This window comes from Biomphalaria glabrata, chromosome 13 (assembly GCF_947242115.1).
Source record: "Biomphalaria glabrata chromosome 13, xgBioGlab47.1, whole genome shotgun sequence".
Taxonomy (NCBI): domain Eukaryota; kingdom Metazoa; phylum Mollusca; class Gastropoda; family Planorbidae; genus Biomphalaria; species Biomphalaria glabrata.
In genome coordinates, this window is record NC_074723.1 from 29917543 (window position 1) to 29933841 (window position 16299).

The window sequence follows — 16299 nt, forward strand, 5'->3', positions numbered from 1 at the left end:
ACAGACCAATATACCGGACAATAAAAAAACAACCAAAGCAAACAGACCAATAAACTTCAGTTAATTATATACAGAGGTATCTATACATTACATGTATATGTAGGTAATGTAGGCCTATATATATATAAGCTTATCACGAAGTCCTGGGCCCTAAAGCAACATCCGTATCCTCACACACTGAACAACAAGCTGTGCCTCACAATAGGACGTAGACCCACCAGCGAAAGCTTCCAGTGAAATCTACACCTCACTTGATGACGCCATACAATGACAACACAGATGTCAACCGGCGTCTATGACAACAGTAACCAACAGCACATAAACACAGCACGGAGAAAAGCGCACACCACTACCGTGCGCCATTGTGTCGGCTCATCAATATCTAACCACAGCGTGGTTACGTGTGTTTGTGGTGTGAGTGTGTGTATATACGTTTTAATGTAAGTATGAGTGTTGTGGGAGGGGAATCCACTTCGTTTAAGTTAGTACTTATTCTTCTGTAAAAATCGTTGGAATATCAATGACAAAGTAACGTTACATAATCGTTTCGGCTATGAGAAGGCGATGTCGCGGAGAAATATTGCTGTCGGTTTGTAAATAAGTTAAATAAGTGTGAGAAACGCGCTTCTTCTTATTCTTTCACTCCGAATCAGAGGCTTCAAGTCATTCCCTACCAATTAAATCTGCCTTTTGTTTATTCTTTTGCTGAAACTATTCATATAGCTATTTACCTACATTTATTCATTGCTGCAGAACCGTAAAATGTGCGCCAATTCTTGTTCTTAATTCGAATTCGAAGTTGCATTTTACCTCTTCTTGTGGACCCCTGATGGACTTCAATTTCCCCGATATTAATTGGAAACGATTGATATCGGCGGTGAGTGTCCATTTAACAAAACGTTATGAGGCTGGAATAACCAAAAAGAGGCTTGAGCCTTCAAAAAAAAAGTCACACCTTGATGAGGATGTCACCCGGTGCGGCACGCATAGTTCAAAACCACTAGCGACGCCACTGCTGCTAATATCCTTTCAACCAAAACAAGCGAATCTTGTGTTGCAAGCTAGAATAGCTGGTTAATTAGCAGCCATTTTTTAAATTAAAAACTAAGAGTATCAATTGTTGAAGTGTAAAAGCACCAGTCTTCTCCCTGGGCTCTCGTCTGCTTCAAACAGCGTAGTGATATGATGCCGAACTATTTTCTGATTCAGGCTCTCATCTGCTTCAAACAGCGTAGGGATATGATGCCGAACTATTTTCTGATTCAGGCTTTCGTCTGCTTCAAACAGTGTAGGGATATGATGCCGAACTATTTTCTTAATAAGGCTCATGTCTGCTTCAAGCAGCGTAGGGATATGATGCCGAACTATTTTCTGATTCAGGCTCTCTTTTACTTTAAACAGCTTTAGGATCTGATGTCGAATTATTTTCCGGAACATAAATTTCCAGCATCCAGTCCACTGCCGCATCATCGCGAAAAAAATCCGTAAAGGCGAACTTCTGATGATTTATTATGCAGAGGCGGCATTAGGGGGATGGCAAGTGGGGCAAGGACCCCATAACCCGCGCCTAACGAGGGATACCTGCGATAAAGAGAATCTTTTATTACCGTCAGCTTATCGTACAAATAAATATTCGTGGCCCTGATATGACAATCACCCAGGGCTTCGCGCAATGCTAAGGCCGCCTCTGTATTGTGCACTGTAAGGGGAGTTAATTCGATTGGACGGCTAGCACCGCGTCACGGATCAGATGTGGCACACGGGCCGTAGGTTGGGCATCACTGTTATAAGGGATACAAGATTCCGAAACTGTAATTGTTTAGGCTACTGTCAACGAAGACAGACTAAAACTTTATGATCAAATCAAATGGTCATCAGGTCTTGCAAAGACCTTCCTTCATAGAACAGTACCAGGGAAAAGAAGAAGAGACACGCAGAGAAAGCGATGGGAAGACAACGTAAAATCATGGAAATGAGATTCTATCCAAGACAAAAGACAGAGAGGAATGGAGAATGACTGTCAACAGATCATGCGTGGTGCCCCGAAGGTTCAACAGACTATATGATAAGTGAAGGACCGTGAAGGTGATTTGTTGAGGATCTGACGTAATAGTCACTTCTCACTTAATATTAATTTGTTATTTTTGTCTTTTTTTTTTTGTCGTTGTTTTTAAGCCCCGCCCATCATCTTATATATTAAAATTAGCACATGAAATAGACATAATGCATCATTTCATTTCGAGCAGATGCAATAAACTTTTTTGGAGTACCAGGACCGGCCTTTGGTAATTGGAGGCCACAGGCCATAGTAGACCCCCCCACACACACACACACGAATCATACATATTTCATGCCTAGGTTAGTGCGATTCTCCCTAGGTCTCATTTACATTTGTGTTCACATTAGCTTTGTCCCTCGGGCGCTCAAATTGCATTGAACGTCAATCAGAGTTTTATGATTTTGTAATTTCATCTGCGTCACCAGAGCGTAGCCATGCCGACTGTAAAAACAAACACGTTTGGTATACAGATACGCTTGAGATCTTCTTGAATGATTACTGACACTCGTTTGTATTTGTGAGAACATTGTCATATCTTCCCTCATTGATTTGTCGTCATGCTCGCCTAGACACGCCAACTTGGCTTAAAGCCTACTTCCTAAACTTCCTTCATTTAAACTGTGACTGAAGACTTAGGCCTACAATGTACTGTAGTACTTCCTTTTTTTTTTTTTTAAATGGACCTCTGTTTGTGACGCCAGCACTTGCTGAGGAATCAGCAAAGTTATTTTTGTACTTTTTTTTGTTTTTCTTGAGACACAATCTGGCACATTGTGACGCTCCCTGCGTCACGTGACATCAGCAGTCCCTTATTTCCCGCCCAACCCCTGCACCCAGTACACGTGTCTTTAACCTCTAGGTTTTACAAATATTTTTTTCCCTTGACGTCATTCTTTCCCTAGTCAAAAGTCTCGTGATTTTGACTCCATCAGATATCAAGCAAAATATTTTTAAAAACTATTTTTTAGAAAAAAAAAAATATTTAAGGGAAAGAACAACACATTTACAGTCATATGTCTCAATACTTTTAGATTAATATCCCTTTATTAATATCAGACAAAATTAAATAATTAACACTATTTCATTATTGTTTTTCATTGATTCATGTTTTGTTTTAGAAAAAAAAATATTTAAGGGAAAGAACTACACATTTACAGTCTTATGTCTCAATACTTTTAGATCAGTTTCCCTTTATCAATATCAGACAAAATTAAATAATGAACACTATTTCATTATTGTTTTTCATTGATTCATGTTTTGTCAGAACCAATGAATAGGCCTAATTGTGCAAAGTTTCAACTTGATCCGAAGTGAGAAGAATAACGTGTCCAAAATGTGTACCAGAGAAACAGAGGGAGTTGATATAAGTTGTGCAAAATATAAAGGATCTGTTATTCACTGTTAAACACTAGACAGTAAACAATGGCAGAGATTGTGTTTAGGTTTAGGAAGTCAAAGTTCCATCTGTCTTGTATTTTATTTAACACAGATCACTAAGATTAATTTTGTTCACCAAACGTGATGTTGTTTGAATGCCTAAGAGAAGAATAGATTCCTAACAGTAAGAATGGTAGTTTCAAACTCGTAACCCTGTGTACAATAGCCTAGCACTTTAGCCCTCGGCCCATGATACCAAAGCTGATAAAGTTCCACCTCTCCCCTCTTCCCGGACCATTCCTTCTTAGTTCCACCACTTCCCGGACCATTCATTCTTAGTTCCACCTCTTCCCGGACCATTAATTCTTAGTTCCACCACTTCCCGGACCATTCATTCTTAGTTCCACCTCTTCCCGGACCATTCATTCTTAGTTCCACCACTTCCCGGACCATTCCTTCTTAGTTCCACCTCTTCCCTGACCATTCCTTCTTAGTTCCACCTCTTCCCGGACCATTCATTCTTAGTTCCACCTCTTCCCGGACCATTCCTTCTTAGTTCCACCTCTTCCCTGACCATTCCTTCTTAGTTCCACCTCTTCCCTGACCATTCCTTCTTAGTTCCACCTCTTCCCGGACCATTCATTCTTAGTTCCACCTCTTCCCGGACCATTCATTCTTAGTTCCACCTCTTCCCGGACCATTCCTTCTTAGTTCCACCTCTTCCCTGACCATTCCTTCTTAGTTCCACCTCTTCCCGGACCATTCATTCTTAGTTCCACCTCTTCCCGGACCATTCATTCTTAGTTCCACCTCTTCCCGGACCATTCATTCTTAGTTCCACCTCTTCCCGGACCATTCCTTCTTAGTTCCACCTCTTCCCGGACCATTCATTCTTAGTTCCACCTCTTCCCTGACCATTCCTTCTTAGTTCCACCACTTCCCGGACCATTCCTTCTTAGTTCCACCACTTCCTTCTACCCGGATCTCTTATAATTAACAGAATATGAGATACTGTAAACAGGGACATTAATCGATTACGTATCATGCCAGAGTGGGTATTACTCCAATTTGAACAGTTAGACCTCTAGTTTGAGCTAGACATCAGCGAATACCAATACATGGAAAATACAAAAAGCATGAGCCTTGCAATCAATAGGCACCCACCGTGTTTTAGTAGTGGACTAGATGTAGTTTGATATTTTCTACAAGATCTGGGTTAAAAAAAATATTATAAAGATTTTTTAAAAATAATTCCTCTTATCAGCTTGCAATTTCTTCATCAGGTCAAAAAAAAAACAAAAAAAAAACATAAACCTGGGTGGACAATGATCTTGAAAACGGCTCTAATGATTTTCCTAGAAATTTGACAGTTATTTTTGGGTAAAGAATCACCCGATTCGACGGAGCAGATTTCTGTCTACTTGCCAACTATTGAATCCTCAGATTGCAATCAATCTCGATAGTGCTCATAGCGACACTGACAACAAATTTCGTCTAAAGCGAAAGAGGTTTGCATCGTTTGTAGCAGTTTTCTTCGGTAGCCTCCTAACTTACTATAAACAAGGACCTGTTCAAATCTTGGTTTTATGCAGAAAAAAGATAACGTCTAGCTGATTTAGTCCCGAATTTCGTCATCATCTTCTTCCTGTTTGATCTCATTGTTATGTTGGAGTGTTCAGATGACTAGACCAATATATGAGATGAACTGCGCAGTGGTTTCCAAATCAGGGAGCTCTCCATATAGGTTTCTTTCTTGGGGCCAGTGTCTTGTACGAGCCTCATGGTAAAGAGAACAGTTTTGAAGGACATGGTCAGCATTTTGCTAGTGACACTCCACAGGGGCAGATTTCACTGGTTCCAATTTTGAACTTCCGGAACATATGTTGTCATCTTGATTCACATTTTTCTGCCAATTGCAGTAACTGTGGCGACGAGCCAGCGAATTATTTTTTTTTTACAACTAAAGTTGATCAAGATCAACGATGACTAACTTACTATTCACTTATTTGGCTGGATGGTTAAAAGCTTGGCTTCCGAACCTGGAGACCTGGGTTAGAATACAGGGATTTTGAATTTCGGAATTTTTACGGCGCCCCTGAGTCCACCCAACTCCAACGTGTACCTGACTTAAGTTGGGGCAAGTAAAGCCGGTTGGTCGTTGTGCTGGCCACATGACACCCTGCTTTTAAACCGCTGGCCATAGAAACAGATGACCTTAGCATCATCTGCCCCATGGATCGCAAGGTCTGAAACTTAACTTGGTTTTACTATTTGGCTGGTGGAAAAAAAGATAATTTTAAAATAATTAAACAATGAATACAAATTGATTTTAAAAAAATATGTATGCATTATATACTCTAGCTACGCCCTGGGTCTGGATCAGTTGGTTACTTGTAGATCTGTAAGTGCATGTGTGGGTCAGTTGGTTCATGTTAGATATTGTGTTGCTTGACCTTGTGCGACCGTGACGATTAACATGGCTAATTGGGGTAGGGTCGTTACTAAACGGCAAGCCTCCTTTTGGTTCTTTCTCTAGTAATCGATCACTGGTGTTTACCTAACACTATTCACATGCATTGATTTTTTTTTATTAAGCAAAGGATCGAAGTGGGAAGGCAAAATCTAATAACAAGTTGAATCTGATTTTGTTTGAAGATCATTACTAGACAATAGTGAACTCTTCTGTCGGGGTATAAAACAAATCTCAACTGTTGAACCTAAGACGCCATCTGTCTTGATTGTTCCCCGCCTTACTAGGACCCTCAATAAAAACGTCCAGAGGCGGCCTTAGCTGTGAGCGCTTATTCAAAGCCTCAAAAAAAAAAATCCTTTAGTTGCGTTCTATAGCCTCATAGCAACGCTGCAGTTCACGTGATAATATGAAAAACAACTTATTAATTGTTGTTTAAAATTATGTCCAACCTATATGCATATTAAATAGATTTTTTTTCTATTTAAAAAAAAGTAAACATTTTTGTGTGTGTAAATGTAGAACTTACTTAAAAGACAAATAATTTTTTGACACAAATTCTAAAACAATTTGCATAAATGTGTTACAAATATGGTATATAGTAATCTCCCCCACTGAAGAGCCTCCCGTGTTTGTTTCTATTAATAGTGAATAGTTGTAAAAGTGGTTATTTTTTTTGAAAAAACTGCTTGCATAATTGATTTAAAAAATTAAATTTTTCGCTTTCAGAAAAGAAAAAAGTAGCCATTGCATTAAAACTTTGAATGGTCTAAAATATTATGATGTCGGATTTTCACTATAATTTTCTAGTTTACGAGATCTAAACGGGACGGACGGATGGACGGACGGTCGGACAGACATTTCAGACAAAACTAATAGCGTCTTTTCCCCTTTCGGGGACCACTAAAAATTTTCGAATTAATTTAATAGTGTGGTCAAATCTGCGTGTCACTAAATGTAAGGATCATTTGTATTTGAGTGTCAGATGTGAAGATGTCTTGATGTGACTAGAAGAATGTGCTGATCAGACAATGTGTTTCTGATGTTATAATTAAAGGCTAGATTTTTACTTTAAACATATTTCTGAACACTCAAATAATATCGTTATGCCGGAGACTCAAATGCAAATTATATTATTAATTCCAACAACAGGCACTGTGGAACTATAAAGACAAAGGAGGCGCGGTGGCTGAGCGGTAAAGCGCTTGGCTTCCTAACCGGGGACCGGGGTTCGAATCCTGGTGCAGACTGGGATTTTTAATCTCGGGATCTTAGAGCGCCTCTGAGTCCACCCAGCTCTAATGGGTACCTGACATTAGTTAGGGAAAAGTAAAGGCGGTTGGTCGTTGTGCTGGCCACATGACACCCTTGTTAACCGTAGACCACAAAACAGATGACCTTTACATCATCTGCCCTATAGACCACACGGTCTGAAAGGGGAACTTTACTTTTTTTTTTATAAAGACAAAGCTTCAGGGCCATCCTTAGGCCACTGCAACCTAGGCGGCCGCAGTGAGCCCCACACTTTCATAGGCCCTGCGCTAATTCTACATGTAAATTATTAAATTCAACCATAATAACTTGTAACTGGGTTCACTAGGCTTACTGATTTTCAAGGAACTCATGGAAATCTCCTGAAATTATTTAACATTCCTGAAAACCCATTAAAGTCTCCTGAAAAATAGACAAAATTGTCATCTTTAAGGCATATTCTACCAAATACCACGAAACCCAGGTAGAAATGTAGCTTATCTGTCCACTAATGAAAGATACACTGCTTTCCTAAACTACTTTGTTGCAGAGTATTTTTAACAATACCCGTAACAATAGCATCTGGTGAAAGAAGCTTCTCGCGCCTCAAACTAATCAAGAATTACTTGAGGTCAACAATTCACAAAAATATATTGAACAATTTGGCTATTTTTGCTATTGAGCGTGATCTATGTAGGAAACTTAATTTCGATGATATACCGCAAGGCCAGTAAAGTTGTTTTTATCGCAATTTTGTACTTAGTAAAGAATGAATAAAATATAAAGACGAATTTATTTTCTAATACAAAATCTTAATTTACATTTATTATCCTTATCCCTAATCAGACTAGGCCCCGCGCCATCCGTTTCGCATAGGGCCCCGAACTTGTGAAGGCCGGCCCTGCATAGCTTCTACAGAGCTATACGAGTAAACAAATGAGCTATCGTTCAAGTTTATAACTACAACTACAACTGAGTCCACCCAGCTCTGAAAGTCAAGGCGGTTGGTCGTAGTGCTGGCCACGTGAAACCCTCGTTAACCGTAGGCCACAGAAACAGATGACCTTTTCATCATCTGCCCTATAGACCACAAGGTCTGAAAGGGAAACTTTACTTTACTTTATAAAGGATAAATAACATTAAACTATAAACTCAAATAATCAAGACTCATACACACAATAATTTACCTTACTTCGCCTCTGATGTAGGCTTAAGGTCACACTCAATAAGTTTGACTTCAACAAAATGATAAAGCTACAAGTACTCTATCTTATATCTTATTACATATATGTCTATTTAATATGATTAAACAAATACTGGAGAGAGAAAAACATGCAGTTATGAGGTCACTGTTATATTTATAAACCAATGTTGTGACATATGTACCTGAGAGATTATTGACGCAAGCCCAAGGCAGATAAATTTAGATGACCTACTTGTTTTTAAATCTACTCTTTCGAAATCAAGGAAAAATAGACTACAGAAGAAAGACAACAAAGCCTGCATTTGAAACTTTTCATATTGATCCTTGACATGTTCAAAGGGGCTGAGTGGTAAAGCACTTGACCTTCGAATCGAGGGGGTCTTGGGTTCGAAGACTGGGAATTGCGGGATTTTTGAGTCCGTCGAACTCGAATAGGTACTTGGCATTACATGGGGGGAAGTAAAAGCCGTAGTTCGTTGTGTTAGTTCCACCTCTTCCCGGACCATTCCTTCTTAGTTCCACCTCTTCCCGGACCATTCCTTCTTAGTTCCACCTCTTCCCGGACCATTCCTTCTTAGTTCCACCTCTTCCCGGACCATTCATTTTTAGCTCCGCTTCTTCCCGGACTATTCATTCTTAGTTCCACCTCTTCCCGGACCATTCATTATTAGCTCCGCTTCTTCCCGGACCATTCAATCTTAGTTCTTATCAACTCACTCTGTCCGGTAAAAAGTTTGTACACGTTATTTCTCCCACATCCAATCTCGGATCAAGCTGAAAATTTTCACAATTATTTCTTTTACTTCACATCACATGAATACGTTTTATTTTTTTAATTAACCAATTAGTTAATTAACTATTGGTAATTAATTATTTTGCTTGGTATCTGAGCAAATGAAAGAAATAGTACTTGACTGAAGTGTTGGTATAGACTGAATTATTCCCCTTCATAGGTCGCTGCTCTAGATTGAAACTAACACTATATAACTATACAATCTTTTCACTAACACTATATAACACTATATAACTATACAATCTTTTCAAGTCAAAAGTTTCTCACTAGCAGAGTGGTTATAACGTTGGCCCGAGGAGGCGTGAGCCACGAGTTCGTTCCTCCCACTCTACCTTTTTTTTTTTTTTTTTGGTAAATGCTTTCAAGAACCCATTACGGTAAAATCTATCCAGATATCCCTTTCTTTCTCCCCCCCCCCCCCGCATTTTTTCCACTGGTCCAAATAGAGTGATAGCATCATAGCGTAGTGAGAAAGCTAAAAGCATGAAATAGCGCTAAGCAAAAACGACTGGTAAAAAACTAGTATTCATTGCACAGATTTCCTGTTGTTGGTCTACTTCTACAAATTCAATTCAATTGCATGACTGATCCTAACTTGTGGATACAATTACACTTCATATGAGATTTGTTTGTTGTTATTTTTTTAAAGTGCTTTTGAAGTTTTTCTGGCTATTTTTAGCACTGACAGCAGGGAAAAGGTGTTTACAATTTTTTGTTTTACATAAAAGTATTAAATAATAAGTTCAAAGTTGGGTTTTTTTTGTGTTTTTTTTTTGCTCTTGTTGTTTTTGTAGGTACTTATAATACTTATAATGAAAATTCATATTTTTATTAGACATTCATACTGTTATGACTTTGCCATGCGCACCGCCATCCAAGATAGTGCAGAAAGAAGGTGCGCACTATCAGTGACCAGACAAGTCGGATGTTGACATAAGAGACTAACGATTTCCGCCCAAGTAGAGAGTCAATATGGAGATGTTGTACTCAAGGCAGATGCCCCTTTGTGTTTGTCATGTCTCCATGTAAATAAACGTCTATGTCTCGTTGAGTTGCCTCACTTAAGTTATTACAATTGGTTGTCAGAAGTGGGATTATAGGCAACTCAACGAGAGGAGGTAGGATTTACAATGGCAGCTTTGAAACGATTAGACCAACTCTCAGTTAGAGAGCTTAGGAAGGAACTTCGTAACCGATATGAGATAATTGGTGGTACCAAGGAGGTGCTTACAGCTCGTCTCCGGCAAGCCTTGATAGATGAAGACGAAGATCCAGATACCTACTTATTTGAAATTGAACCGGAGATTTATGAGCTTATTGGCAAGATAAATGAAGCAATGTGTGAACAAATTAACAGTATGGGGAACAAGGTAGATAAAATGGTGTCTCAGCTGAAAGAAGGAGTAGACTCGTTGGTAAAGGAGCATTTGCCTGTAGACTCGTTGGTCAAGAAGTTGCGTGGTCAAGACTGTGGTTGCACAAACAGTGGTGACGGAGACGCTGGGGATTTGAGCGCCGTCTGTGTCTGTGTTGTGGGCAAGTCTTGTGGTTGTGACTTTCAAGACGAGAAACGTGACAACGATTGCTGTGATGATCTCAACGGGATGTACGGAGTCGAACGGAAGGAGACAAATGAAGAAACTGGGGACTGTTACGTGCCTGAGGCGTTTGATCCCGTTGTACCTGTTACCAGTACCTTAACTGAAGTCTGTTATGTGCCTGAAGCGTTTGTTCCTGTTGTACCTGTTACCAGTACCTTAACTGAAGTCTGTTATGTGCCTGAAGCGTTTGTTCCTGTTGTACCTGTTACCAGTACCTCAATGAGCCGGACAGATGAAGACAACGTTGGGTCTGCGTCTAAGCCTGTTGCTGTGGACTTTAAAGACCTCTGCCTAACTGTCGGTGCTCACGAGGGAAATTCGAAGCTTGACAACTGCATTCAGAGGTTTAGCATGAACTGTACGTGCGGCGCATCACACATAGAATTTAGATGCCAAGAAAACCACCAACAGGGCATATGTACTTCTACCATCATCATCGACATTGGCATAGATGAATGCCAATCAAACCAATCTAAATCTGAGCTGTCAAGAGGAAGACATTTTCCACTTGAACCTGAAGAGACCTATCTTCTGGACGTAAGACTGTTGTCTGAGGATGACTGCGGTGCATTGGACTTTGCTTGCAACGTGGCTGCAAGCGAACCTGCAGCTCCTTTGAGAGGCGTCTGTCGGGAAGGTCTGCTGAGACAGCGTGTCCGATCAACGGCTGTGCTGAAGAAAACAGTGCTCGACCCTATCTCTTTGTGTGGCAAACGGCCACGTCATTATCGCAACAACAGCCTGGTCAACTGGAGAAAGAGAAAGCGGCACTGGAGGAAAACAATGCGGATGGCCTCGTGGGGAACACGCTCCCTGCCGCCTGTGTCTCCCACTGATCGACATCCACCTGAACTGTCAAACCTCAGCTGCAGTGTTTCTTTTCGGGACGAAAAGTGCTAAGACGGGGGCAATGTTATGACTTTGCCATGCGCACCGCCATCCAAGATAGTGCAGAAAGAAGGTGCGCACTATCAGTGACCAGACAAGTCGGATGTTGACATAAGAGACTAACGATTTCCGCCCAAGTAGAGAGCCAATATGGAGATGTTGTACTCAAGGCAGATGCCCCTTTGTGTTTGTCATGTCTCCATGTAAATAAACGTCTATGTCTCGTTGAGTTGCCTCACTTAAGTTATTACAATACTTTATAGGGGCATGATGGCTAAGTGGTTAAGTGCTTTGCTTTCGAACCTGGGGTCCTAGGTTCGAATACTGAGATTTTAAATTTCGGGATTTTTTGGGGCACCCAAGAGTCCAGCCAAATTAAAGGTTACCTGACTTTAGTTGGGGAAAGTAAAGGCGGTTGGTCACATGACACCCAAAAGAGTTTTCGTGTCTGGTTGTCTTTGCTATCGGTGTCTCGTATCTCTTTTGTGAGTTTTTATTTCTCGAATCTTTTTAGCTTTTTTTATGGATAATTGTCTCAAACACATTATTATTTACAATAGAGTCCAAAATATTAGTTAATAATTCATTTTCTAAAGCAAAAATAAGGAGCAGCATTTATTGTTTTTACACGCAGCCCTGATTATAGTACTTGTTATGACATGATTAGGATTTAGTATTTGTTTCGGGAATAAGGGGAAAGTTTTACTTAGTGACAAGTGACGTGACAGATAGTTAAAAAATAAGAACGCTGTAAGTTACGCTACAAACAAGACGCTTTGTGTAGAACAGTAAGAATAACCAGTAATAGATATACGATTTTACTGAAAGACATTTGACGGATCCCTTCTTAAGTATTAAAGTGTTTATTATTGTTTAATACTAGCGTCGACTACTTATAGTAATTTTTTGGCATTTCGGCGGTGTTCCTGATTTGGTTGAAGGTTACTTCCTGTTTATTTCATTGATTGGATTCGACACCGCGGAAGGGCCATAACATAGTAATAGATGTCAGTCGATCATTCTTTAGTACGATCATTGTTTTCCAAATAAGCTTCTTCTAACCTTTCTATTTATAGAACCAGTAGGATAATGTGAATACCCGTTGACAATATGCCCATTATGTCGCACAATCAAAAGACCTCTCTAAAAGACCTCTCTATCAAGTAAACAACGTATTCTATTTTTAGAAACATTAAAAATTCCAACATTTCAAAATACGTAGCTATCCTTAAGATGGTGATATTTATTTCATTGCAACATACACATGTCAGTGTGATTTGATATCTAGTTGGTTCTTTATCTCGAAGCAGAGGCGGCCTTTGCAGTACGCGGGGCCCCAGGCGAGTGTCGTATGCGGGTCAAGGAGTCGTAAGCTTAGAATATATATATACCGTACCACATCACGCTAACGGAATAGTTCACCTCCAATACTGAAGGCTTAATTTATTTTTATTAAACATAGTACCTTACGTAGATACTGGCTGTACGGCGTGTCCATAGGCGTAGCTAGGGTGGGGGAGGGGGAGAATTTTGGAAATCCCTCCGGGCCCCCACTTGAAGGGGTGTCCCCAAATGAGTGTTTTTTAAACATTAAATATTAAATATTACGCAAAATGCAGGTGCCCCAAAGAGGTCAAGCCCCAGGGGCTCCCAAATACTGGCCAATTCCTAGCTACGCCACTGGTTGTTTCAAAACCAAAAGAGCTGTCATGGTATTATGTATCATATAGATACTGGGAAAGGATTTCAAAATATTGAACAACAAGCCCTCATTAATGAGTCTGGTTTCCAAAGCTATGACAAGGGACTCCCTTATGATATATTCAAATTACGAGTCATCGTTCCACAAATATATCATATTCGCTGAAGCGTGTGAACAAGATCGAATGAGAAGGTTCTTTTAAAGATAGATTTCAATACGTCTCCTCTAACGTGATTTTAAGCGTCTTTCTTACGTGTAAGCGGTCAAATTTCTCCCGAACAAATTGCTCTGTTGACGACTTATGCATGACAAAAATAAAAAAAAAGATAAGCACTACAGACGTATGTCTGTTAGAGACACCTTGAAAGTTCTTCGCATTTCGGTCTCGATGCTTCCTTTATTACTATTATTTATTTTACAAAGCTTCTATCAACTCACTCTGTTTGTCTGGTAAAAAAGTTTGTACACGTTTTTTCTCCCACACCCAATCTCGGATCAAGTTGAAACTTCACTCAATTATATATTGTGTACTAGCAAACCATGAATCAATTTTAAAAAAAGGTTACAAAGACAACTTGTGTGGAAATACAAACTCAAAATTGGCCCCCGAAGCGGTCCGCTATGGCAGGTGAAAAGGTAGGTTTCAATATTCTCAGAAAGAATATAGAAACTATGACCTACAAACAATCAACAACTACAACCCTATCAACAAGTACAACCCCATCAACAAGTACAACCCCATCAACAACTACAACCCTATCAACAACTACAACCCTATCAACAACTACAACCCTATCAACAAGTACAACCCTATCAACAACTACAACCCTATCAACAAGTACAACCCTATCAACAACTACAACCCTATCAACCACTACAATCCTATCAACAACTACAATCCTATCAATAACTACAACCCTATCAACAACTACAACCCTATCAACAGCTACAACCCTATCAACAAGTACAACCCTATCAACAAGTACAACCCTATCAACAATTACAACCCTATCAACAACTACAACCCTATCAACAACTACAACCCTATCAACAAGTACAACCCCATCAACAACTACAACCCCATCAACAACTACAACCCCATCAACAACTACAACCCCATCAACAACTACAACCCAATCAACAACTACAACCCTATCAACAACTACAACCCTATCAACAACTACAACCCCATCAACAACTACAACCCTATCAACAACTACAGCCCTATCAACAAGTACAACCCTATCAACAACTACAGCCCTATCAACAACTACAACCCTATCAACAAGTACAACCCCATCAACAAGTACAACCCCATCAACAACTACAACGCCATCAACAACTACAACCCCATCAACAACTACAACCCTATCAACAACTACAACCCTATCAACAACTACAACCCTATCAACAACTACAACCCCATCAACAACTACAACCCTATCAACAACTACAACCCTTTCAACAACTACAACCCTATCAACAACTACAACCCTATCAACAACTACAACCCTATCAACAAGTACAACCCTATCAACAAGTACAACCCCATCAACAAGTACAACCCCATCAACAACTACAACGCCATCAACAACTACAACCCCATCAACAACTGCAACCCCATCAACAACTACAACCCTATCAACAACTACACCCCTATCAACAACTACAACCCTATCAACAACTACAACCCTATCAACAACTACAACCCCATCAACAACTACAACCCTATCAACAACTACAACCCCATCAACAAGTACAACCCCATCAACAAGTATTACCCTATCAACAAATACAACCCCATCAACAACTACAACCCTATCAACAACTACAACCCTATCAACAACTACAACCCTATCAACAACTACAACCCCATCAAAAACTACAACCCTATCAACAACTACAACCCTATCAACAATTACAACCCTATCAAAAACTACAACCCTATCAACAACTACAACCCTATCAACAAGTACAACCCTATCAACAACTACAACCCTATCAACAAGTACTACCCTATCAACAAGTACAACCCTATCAACAACTACAACCCTATCAACAACTACAACCCCATCAACAACTACAACCCTATCAACAACTACAACCCTATCAAAAACTACAACCCTATCCCCTATTATACAAAAAAGAAGAGACATGCACAATTCAAAAGTGTTTCCGATACTGTTGTACAACCCTATCAACAACTACAACCCTATCAACAACTACAACCCTATCAACAACTACAACCCCATCAACAACTACAACCCTATCAACAAGTACAACCCTATCAACAAGTACAACCCTATCAACAACTACAACCCTATCAACAACTACAACCCTATCCCCTATTATACTAAAAAGAAGAGACATGCACAATTCAAAAGTGTTTCCGATACTGTTGTATTGAGTATTGACTAACGACTGGTGCCACAGTATACGGAGAAGTATTAATGTTATTATTGACATTGTTCATATTTATATGTATTCAATTCATTGATAGTTATGAGGCTATAGTTAATTCCTAGGTGTTACAACGACCTTTCTTCAGGGAACAGTGCCAGGTAAAAAGGATGGAGAGGAAGACAGAGAACGTGATTGGAAGACATCAAAGAAATGGACAGGCCTGTCAGTGAATGAAATTCTATCCAAGGCCAAGAATGGAGAAAGACTGTAGACAGATCTTGAGTGGTGCCCCAAAGTCCAACAAACTAAGGGATAGGTGAAGTTGAGGTTAGATATGAACCTGGCCAAACTGATGTTATTGAATGATGATCTGATTGATCTAATTGTTTATAAAGGGCCCATCTCTCATTCAAAGTCTCAACAAAACAACTTTTCCCTTTTGTTAGGTGTATTGGGCATTTATTGTTGTTTCGCAGTTCAAGCGAATAATATGAAACACTACTTAATAATTGTTGTTTTAAATTATGTTTCACTTATATGCATACATATGC

The 16299-nt window shown here is 39.7% G+C and overlaps 1 protein-coding gene across 5 annotated transcripts in view; it reads right to left on the bottom strand.

The window, feature by feature from the left end:
- The window catches only part of LOC106074696 (phospholipid scramblase 2-like), a 60703-nt gene that overhangs the window by 25860 nt on the left and 18544 nt on the right, over nt 1-16299 (bottom strand). Inside the window, exon 1 of one of the 5 annotated variants that reach the window (XM_056007714.1) lies at nt 8345-8504. The exons of 2 other annotated variants lie outside the window; for them this stretch is intronic. The gene's annotated coding sequence lies outside the window, so the exon portion shown is untranslated. Of the gene's footprint in view, nt 1-91; nt 211-8344; nt 8505-16299 lie in introns of those variants that run through there. 2 more of the 5 variants (XM_056007717.1, XM_056007718.1) reach the window with 2 other exon arrangements.